Genomic DNA, 10301 nt, shown 5'->3' with positions numbered 1-10301 from the left:
TCTGCAAGTTCTGGGTCCACCTGCTCTAAAAATCCAGGTCCAGGCAGCTTGAGCTACATAGTCTGTCTCACTATGTCTCAAATAAATAAGTAGACAAATTAGTGGTGAAAAGGAGAAAACTAATTCTACGTGGCCACACTGGGAAAAGGGGCAAAGACACCTGTTGTGGAATAATCCTTTATGTAAAAACCCGAAAGGTCCCTGTACTACAATCTATATGATACTACACCCTACACGGTGCTGTACCTGTCCCATGCTGCAGCTCCCATGCAACTACAGCTCAATACATGAGCCAGGAGCTGAGCTGGAGACTTAAAAACACTAGACAGAGACACACAGAGAGAGATGGACACGGGTCATCCTTGATACAAGAATGCCAAGTTTATTGTGCTCAGGGAAAGCTTATATCGGGATCCTTAGCCACACACCGGCTCTCGGGATCTTTCAGCTGCAGGTCTCATGTTCAGAGCAGAGGAAAACAAGTTGTTTTTAGGGTCCGGGGGTGCACAGCCCCCAACAACTTCCAACATCTCACTGGGGTTGGTTTAATAAAGTGCTAAATGCACAAAGCTAGGCAGGATTTTCGGGGCAGAGAGAACATTGGGAAGCAGAAGGCAGAGTCGCAAAGAGACGCAGAGAAAGCATCATGAGCCATGTGGCAGTATGTAAGTCAATAAAAATGGGTGAATTTAAGTTAGTTTTTTAAGGTTTTTCAAGACATGGTTTCTCTGTAGCTTTGGAGCCTGTCCTGGAACTAGCTCTTGTAGACCAGGCTGGCCTTGAACTCACAGAGATCTACCTGCCTCTGCCTCCTGAGTGCTGGGATTAAAGGTGTACACCACCACCACCCGGGGAATTTAAGTTGTAAGAGCTAATTAGAAACAAGCCAAGCTTTCACAATTAATAAGTCTCCACGTGGTTATTTGGGAACTGACTGGCCAGACAGAGAAAGACTTACTACAGATACCCATGACCCCCACCGCTACCAAATTCTTCTTGGGTGAGCCTAACACAGCAGCAAGGTTTAAAGAGAAGGCAGGAGACACACGAGAGGGGAGCTGGAGAAGCCGCTCCGTGGCTAGAGTGCCAGCTGCTCTTTCAGAGAACTGGGGTTCAGTCCCCAGCACCCACACGGTGGCTCACAGCCACCAGCAACTACGATTCTGAAGAACCTGGCATCCTGTTCTGGCGTCTGTAGGCACCGGGCACAAACCGTGTACATAGATACACACAGATAACACTCATTACATAAAATAACTAAATTCTTTAAACAGTTAGAAATGCTGAGGAAGGAGTCAACCACCACATTGGTGCTGCCCGTCACTGTCTCAGCTCCAAGTGTCTCAGGCAAGGTACCTCCAAATGTTAACTATTTTCTTGCAAACAAACCTCTCCGCTGACACAAATAATCCCAATCAGACCAAATCAAGCCAAATTAAAAGATGCCCAGGTTTAATTGGGTGCCTGTGGTCTCGGGTGGTCCCAGGAAAAAAGGGAGTGAATGGGAGGAAAGCCAAAACTGACCACCTGAGAGAAGGGGAGACCACGTGTTTGTTATCTGGGGGGACGAATTTAAAAGCCTGTGGGAGTGGTCTTGACCCTCCTTGAGGGGGGCTGTCACCATTTGGTGGGCTTTCTTGGAGGTGGAGTTTGAACTGAGGCCACTTCCAGGGGAGCTGAGCTTGGAATGGAGTTTTCTGCCCAGCATTTCAAAACTAGATGCCAGGAAGCTGGGGTGAAGCCCCCCCGACTAAATAGGTGTTAGTCTTTCTCCAGGAGGCAAGCTCCACCCCTGGCGATTCCTAGGGTGATTCTGAGTTTTCTGAGTACCTCAGTACTTTGGTACCCAGCAGGGAGCACCCATGTGTCTTTAGAATTACCCATTCAGACAGGCCAATTACACGTGTGCACCTCCACGCTCAACGTTCTTTAAGAACTACTTTAACTATGTGGGTGTGGAGTGGGGAATATGTGCACAATGCCAGTAGAGGCCAAAGGAGGGCGTGAGAGTGCCCTGGAGCTGGAGTCACAGGCATTCGTGAGCCACCTGGAGTGAGTGCTTGGAAGCAAACTGAGATCCTCTTTAACAGTGGCAGGCACTCTGAACCATCTCTCCAGTTCTGCACTTGGCATTTTTAAATGAGTTCTAGGGTTCCTTGCGCTTTCAAGAAACACGTTACTGATGCCGGGCGGTGGTGGTGCACACCTTTAATCCCAGCACTCGGGAGGCAGAGGCAGACAGATCTCTGGGAGTTCGAGGCCACCCTGGTCTACAGAGCTGTTACACAGAGAAACCCTGTCTCGACAAAAGGAAGGAAGGAAGGAAGGAGGGAGGGAGGGAGGGAGGGAGGGAGGGAGGGAGAGAGAGAGAGAGAGAGAGAGAGAGAAAGAAAGAAAGAAAGAAAGAAAGAAAGAAAGAAAGAAAGAAAGAAAGAAAGAAAGAAAGACTTTATTGACTGACCTGCCTACCTCCCCAGGTCCTCTATTGCTTTTATGAGAAGGTTTGGGGCCAACATCCACAAACCAGTATGATCTGACCCATTTTAAATTTTCCACTTGATTGCTGCCTGATCTCTCAGCTCATCATCCTCCTGCCTCTGGACCTTGGCGCACAGTTGAAGAACCTCTGAATCCAGCTCTCTGGGATCTTATTTATTCAGGTAGAAATTCCACCACAAGCCCCCTCTCCTGGGAGTTGCCTCAATCCAGACTCCGCCCCCCAGAAAGCCCGTCAAACGATGACCCCTCCCCAGATATGCTTGGGACCACTCCCACAGGGTATTTAAACTGCCCCCCCTAGAGAACAAACACATGGTTTTCGGGTCTTCCTTCCCACCCCGTCTCTGGGGGCTGGAAAGTCATCTAGGAGCGTTTGTATCTACTAAACTGGGCTTTTTCTAATTTGGTTTGATTGGGTCTGATTGGGTTTATTGCGTCAGCAAAGAAGCTTTTCATCTGGAGGTCCATCGAGGAGCTGTTTTCCTCACCGGCCCAGGGCCATGGTGGGAAACACCCTTCTCCCCGGCACCCGCTCTCCACCAGGCTAAGATGGCTTCAACTGGGTAAGTCGCTCTTTCCAAGTCGTTGCCTCAGAGGCCCAGGGCCTCCTGCAATGTTCGGGGTGTCCTGCCAGCGATGTGGCCATGCCAGGCTCCCGACTTGTTAACAGGACAACAACTTGCCTTGTCTCGTGTGACCCCTTTTTCAGATGATGTTCTGCTCAAGGGAATTCCCCACACCCCTCTGTGATTTGTGACCCAAAGCCCCCCCCACACTGGATGTATTGCACTAGGTTTCACGTCCTGGCATGGACTTGAGACATGGATACCTACAATTCAAGACCTGATCCCCAAACGCCCTTGGGCTGCCTTTTATAAAATCTTTTTATGGTTGGGGCTGACACCATACGTCCTTAACGCCTAAAGATTTTACCAACACGGGGACAAGTAAACAAAACCCCCATATGCCCACGGTACTGGCGTTCCCGTCCTCCCCTCAGTGGCCAGTGTCTCATGGCACCGATCTTTTTTTTTTCCTGCAGCACTTTCGTTTTTCTTTACACAGTGACACGTTTCTGGGGCCTAATGTTCTCAACAGTAGAAAGCCAAAATTTGTCCTTTCTTAAATTGAGTACAAAAATCCTTACATAAATTGAAAGAATGAACACATTTGCAGGTGTCAATGCAAACATTCCCAACTCAAGGCAAGTAACAACCCACACAGTCAGGAGGGAAAACACCAGAACAGAAACTGGGTCCTAAGGCTGGGACTTTCCCATCTGTCAGACTGGCAAGAAGTGGTAACTGGTTCAGGAACCCTTGCCAGCCTCAAGAAATCCTGGAAGTCAGCACAGATCACTGCACAGCGCTCACACAGATCCACCAGGCTGGGGGATTCTCTTCCACAGCGTGCTCTCCCCAGTCACCAAGTGACCAAGCCACATGACTAAGGACTAAATCCAGAGAAGCACAGAGCATTAAACATGTACCAAGGGAGCAGTTAACTTGAATACAAGGTTGAACATTAGCAACAAGTTCTACAATCCAGTGCTGATATTGGATACAAGCTTCAAGGACAAATTTCTTTTCAAAGGCTTATTCCAGCTTCATGAGGCTAGCATGAGGTGTGTACATTTGCCAGGGCAAATTGATGCTCCAGAATCAGCTCATGCAGCAGATGCCTGGCACCTGCTCAGTCCATCTAGAAACGTTTGCGGTGGACGATGGAGGGGCCCGACTCGTCATACTCCTGCTTGCTGATCCACATCTGCTGGAAGGTGGACAGTGAGGCCAGGATGGAGCCGCCGATCCAGACCGAGTACTTGTGCTCACAGGGAGCAATGGTCTTAATCTTCCTTGTGCTGGGTGCTAGGGCTGTGATCTTCTGCATCCTGTCAGCAATGCCTGGATACATGGCGGTACCACCAGACAACACTGTGTTGGCATACAGGTCCTTGCAGATGTCCACATCACATTTCATGATGGAGTTGAAGGTAGTCTCATGGATGCCACAGGACTCCATGCCCAGGAAGGAAGGCTGGACACCGAAATCTCTCATTGTCGATGGTGATCACCTGCCCATCGGGCAGCTCATAGCTCTTCTTCAAGGAAGAGGATAATACAGTATAGTCATTTCTTGCTCAAAATCCAGAGCAACATAGCACAGCTTCTCCTTAACACCACACACAATTTCCCGCTCAGCCATGGTGGTGAAGCTGTAGCCCCGCTCAGTCAGGATTGTCATGAGGTAGTCTGTCAGGTCCCGGCCGGCCAGACCCAGACACAAGACGATGTGGGGAAGGTAGCCCTCGTAGATGGGCACTGTATGTATGACCCCGTCACCAGGGTCCATGACAATGCCAGTGGTGCTCCCAGATACATACAGGACAGCACCACCTGAATGGCCACGTACATGGCTGGGGTATTGAAGGTTTCAAACATTATCTGCGTCATGTTCTCTGTTAACTTTGGGGTTCAGTGGGGCCTCGGTCAGAGGCCACACGCAGTTCACTGTAGAAGGTGTGATGCCAGATCTTCTCCTTGTCCTCCCAGCAGGTAACAATGCCATGCTCGATGGGATACTTCAGGGCCAAGATACCTCTCTGGCTCTGGGCCTCATCACCCACATAGGATAGGAGTCTTTCTGGTCCATGCCCACAATGACGCCCTGGTGTCGGGGGCCCTGGGGGTGTCACGGCCAGTAAAGCCAGCTTTGCACAAGCCGGAGCCATTATCAGTGATGGGTCCAGCAATTTCTTCTTCCTTTGAGATCAGTGAAGGCTGGGGAGATGGAGCAGCGGAAAGACATGCAGTGTAAATGGTGGCGGAGTGTGAGCCTACTCCAGGAATTTTAAGTTGGTCAACTAGCACAGTTTCCTGGGGAAAAAAGTTTTACTCATCTGTTAATATGTATGTGTAAATAATGTGGCCACCATATACTTGTTTTATGCTTTGTGTGTGTGATTGTTTTAAATTTGTCAAACTTGTAGCTCCAGATTACAACATCTCTGAAAAAATACGAATGCGTGCATAGCCATCATCTTTGGTAAGAAGACCCACGTGCACTGGCCCTGCCAAGGAGACACTCAGCCTCCAGTATACTTTGGCTTACTAAAATATTTCTTCTGATATTCTCGCCTCTACTGACATTGGGGTGGAGGCCAAAAAATGCAGGCCGATTTCCACCTTGTCTGACGGTCATAGAGTTTGGAGACTGACAGGCACAGTTGCATGTCCTAACTCAGGGAGTGATGGCTTGGTTCTTTTGAAATTAAGATAGCTCAATGCCATCCTGATAGGTGGTCAGGAAGTACAAATGTATTTCTGCTCCTTCTTTAGTAACTATGAGGTCACCTAGGGAAGGGCCATCTTCAGTATACGTGATCTAGAGTACCTTAGCTACCTAGACGACAGAACGCTAATGATTTGATGTCTCTCAGAGTGATTAAAGCCATTGACTGTGTGAGTTATCCTTTGTATCACATTAATAAAGTCTTTTGTTACCTTCTCCCCCAACACCCTGTTTATGTGGGGTATAAAAGCTGTGGAAAAATAAATGCAGGTGAAATTTCAGGATTTCAGTCACGGGAATGCCCTCCTGATACTTTCTGTTTCCTGTCTTATTATTTTTATGCGTCTTCATATTCTTTATTTATATTTCTTCAATTCCCATGCCCCTATCCTGGTTAGAAATATTTTTGTCGAGACCAGTCCTTCACACATTGGCAGACTGTAACTGACTGGGTAAACTATATGTCTAAATTTAACTTACAAGTCAAATTTAGATATACCTGACAGGTAATGGTACCCTGATTCTCAAGTGCCCTTACAGATCTGAGAGTATGGCATTTAACAAAAGAGCCTCTTATGATAGACAAGCCTGCTCCTGCAGCATCCTATAGCTCCTCTAAGAAGATGCATGGTTGGCCTGCCTTTGGATATGGCAAAGCCACCCACACAGCAAAAAGCTGCCTTTCACCTCATCAGCTGCCTGGACTCTCCTGCCAAGACAGGTAGACTGAACCCTACCCCCACAGGAAAATCTGTCAGGCCTCCTGGGTTTAGCAACTAAAGGCAAGTACTGTTTCTAAAGTTAAATAAGACGGTAAACCCAAAGAAAAACATATATTTATCCTCCTGGATATTGGAAGTAGACAAGATCACTAGGCAAAAGTTGGGAGCACGGGAGTGGGGGTGGAGTGGGGGAAGGGGAGATGGGGAGAGAGAAGGGAGAAGGGGAGGATTGGGAAGAGCTTGGGGGAATGGGATGGTTGAGATAGAAGAAGGGTGGCTATGGGAGCAGGGAAGAAGATATCTTAATTAAGGGAACCATTTTAGGGTTGGCAAGAGACTTGGCTCTAGAGGGGTTCCCAGATGTCCAATGAGATGTCCCCAGCTAGGTTCTTGGGCAGCAGAGGAGAGGGTGTCCGAACTGGCCTTCTCCCATAGCCACACTGATGAATATCTTGCATATCACCATAAAACCTTCATCCAGTGATGGATGGAGATAGAGACAGACCCACAGTGGAGCACTGGACTGAGCTCCCAAGACCCAGATGAAGAGCAGAAGGAGGGAGAACATGAGCAAGGAAGTCAGGACCGCAAGGGGTACATCCACCCACAGAGACAGTGGGACTGATCTAATGGGAGCTCACTAAGGCCAGTTGGACTGGGACTGATAGAGCATGTGATCAAACTGGACTCTCTGAATGTGGCTGACAATGAGGACTGACTGAGAAGCCAAGGACAATGGCACTGGTTTTTTTTTTTTATTAATTAATTTATTTAATTATTAAAGATTTCTGCCTCTTCCCCGCCACCACCTCCCATTCCCTCCCCCTCCCCCAATCAAGTCTTCCTTCCTCCTCAGCCCAAAGAGCAAGCAGGTTTCTCTGCCCTGTGGGAGGTCCAAGGACCACCCACCTCCATCCAGGTCTATTAAGGTGAGCATCCAAACTACCTGGGCTCCCACAAAGCCATTACGTGCAATAGGATCAAGAACCCATTGCCATTGTTCTTCAGTTCTCAGTAGTCCTCATTGTCCATTATGTTCAGCGAGACCGGTTTTGTCCCATGCTTTTTCAGACCCCGGCCAGCTGGCCTTGGTGAGTTCACGATAGAACATCCCCATTGCCTCAGTGTGTGGGTGCACCCCTCGCAGTACTGAGTTGGCACTGGGTTTTGATCCTACTGCATGTACTGGCTTTGTGGGAGCCTAGTCTGTTTGGATGCACACCTTCCTAGACCTGGATGGAGGGGGAAGGGCCTTGAACTTCCCACAGGGCAGGGCACCCTGACTTCTCTTAGGACTGGAGAGGAAGAGGAGGAGGAGTGGGGGGAGTGGGAGGGAAATGGGAGAAGGAGGAGGTGGAAATTTTTAATAAATAAATAAATAAAATAATAAAAGCCGAGCTTTTCAAAAAAAAAAAAAAAAGACTGGCGTTTGCCAAAGACCACAGACAAAAACAAATGGTGTCTATATATCCAAAGAGTCTGGAGTGTTTGGATGGAAATCACACCCCAGTAGTATGTGGGTTCTTCTGTCTATGTGTTGCTTTTATTGGTTAATGAATAAATAAACTGCTTTGGCCTATAGCAAGGCAGAACTTAGCTAGGTGGGAAAAACTAAACTGAATGCAGGGAGAAAGAAGGTGGAGTCAGAGGAAAGCCATGTAGCCCTACCAGAGACAGACGCTGGATGGAACTTTATCTGGTAAGCCACAGCCATGCAGCAATACACAGATTAATGGAAATGGGCTAGTTTAGGATGTAAGAGCTAGCCAATAAGAAGCTAGAGCTAATAGGCCAAGCAGTGATTTAATTAATACAATTTTTGTGTGGTTATTTCGGGTCTAGGCAGCCAGGAAGAAACAAGCGGCCTTCTATAACAAATTGGCTCTCCAACATGTGCTCGCTAAATACACAAAACCTGAGAGGGCTTGGAAAAAAGAGGGCTAGACACTAAAAAAAAAAAAAAAAAAAAGTTTAGCCACATTTTTTTTTTTTTTTTTTTTTTTGTAATGGGCTCTGCTTGCTGGCGGCATGCTGCTGCTTTTTTAAGAGAGGTCTTCCTGGTTCAGCGGCAGAAAAAAAAGTGCAGTTTCAAAAAGCTGCTTCCTGGTTCGCCAGCACAAATGACTCTGCCTCTTTTGGGAGGTCCAGCAAAGGATCATTTAAATGGGGTCTGTGAGCAGCATGTTACAAACTACTTAATGGCTCCACATAGACCCGCTGCATATTTGGAACTGGGGCGGTGTGTGTGGCTTACAGAGGCAATGAACATGTCTCTACCATGTTCAACTGGGTGGAGTCAAAATGCAAAGCAGCCTTAGTCCTAGCCATGCCATGGGTGGACAGAAAAGAATTTCAGGTACACAATAGGATGGATTCAGACATAAAAGACCTCTAACCAAGACACAGTGTGTTCAAAAAATGCTAATAGGCGGACTGGAGAGATGGTTCAGAGGTTAAGAGCACTGACTGTTCTTCCAAAAGTCCTGAGTTCAATTCCCAGCAACCATATGGTAGCTCACAACCATCTGTAATGGGATCTGGCGCCCTCTTCTGGCCTGCAGACATACATGGAAGGAATGCTGTATACATAATAAATAAAATAAATATTTTTAAAAAATGCTAATAGGCTTGGGACAGAGAAAAAAGAGTATAGAGACAGTAAATGTAATATAAAACAGAACAGACAATCATAGATTAAAGGAGTAAAGATAATAAAATAAATATTAAAAAGTAATAGAGCCGGGCGGTGGTGGTGCACGCCTTTAATCCCAGCACTTGGGAGGCAGAGGCAGGCGGATCTCTGTGAGTTCGAGACCAGCCTGGTCTACAAGAGCTAGTTCCAGGACAGGCTCCAAAACCACAGAGAAACCCTGTCTCGAAAAACAAAACAAAAAAAAAAAAAAAACAAAAAAAAAAGTAATAGAGTAAGAAAAATAAGCCACATAAAGCTGGAATATACACAGAAAGTCTGGATTATGTATATTATTGTGTTTTCTTTAAATTTTTTGACTGTGAAGGAGCTAAGTACAGAGAAACATTTCATTGTACAGACTGCTAAACCAACATATATATCTTAAAGGTGTCTTGACTTCAAAATATGGGTCTAAGGATATGTTGCTTTGGGAAACAGGTTCTTCTTTTGTTTCCACAGAGGATGAGAACCTGTGGATTGCTTCCAGATTGATATGGTTTGATAGACCAAGATCCCCCAAAAGGTCATTGTGGACACCTGTCAGGGTCTGTGGCCCCAACATAGAAACTATTTTTCCCTAACTGGACTGGTACGGAAGCATGGGAGATAATGAGACAGTTTTCACACAACAATATTGGAGGGCATCTCAGGCTTTACCCATTTCTGAATATCTACCCGTGTTTATTATTCAAACACCTTTATCCCACAGGTAAACCAAGGTGGAAACTCATTAGTATTCTCTTTCTGGGGACACAGGACTACGGAAACACCTGCAACTTAAGTCACCAGCTTGGATTTAACACCTCTCCCCAGACGATCCACATTTTAACAAAGGAGAAGGAGCCACATATCCTGGCCTTTGTTAGGTGGCTAGCTTGTCTGACAGGATTGCAGCTGCCTTGGAAATTAAGCATGGCCAGAGAGCCTGGCTGCAAATATCTTGTATAAAATATGGGCCTACAATCCACTCTCTCTTATTAATTTTAATAACTCCTGTGCTTCTGCAACAGGACAGATAGATCGTGCCTGGCTTGGGCAAAGTCTTCTTCCTTTACCCAAATTTTCCCGTCTTTGGAACAGGCATTGTCGTATGCCAT

General features: G+C 46.8%; 1 pseudogene; it reads right to left on the bottom strand.

Annotated features, from left to right (window-relative positions):
* Nucleotides 1–4118: 4118 nt before the first annotated feature.
* Nucleotides 4119–10301, bottom strand: LOC130875668 (actin, clone 302-like; annotated as a pseudogene).

The sequence above is a fragment of the Chionomys nivalis genome, chromosome 6 (genome assembly GCF_950005125.1).
Source record: "Chionomys nivalis chromosome 6, mChiNiv1.1, whole genome shotgun sequence".
In the NCBI taxonomy this organism is placed as follows: domain Eukaryota; kingdom Metazoa; phylum Chordata; class Mammalia; order Rodentia; family Cricetidae; genus Chionomys; species Chionomys nivalis.
The sequence above is the reverse complement of the archived record's forward strand: the minus strand, read 5'-3'. Positions and strand labels throughout refer to the sequence as shown.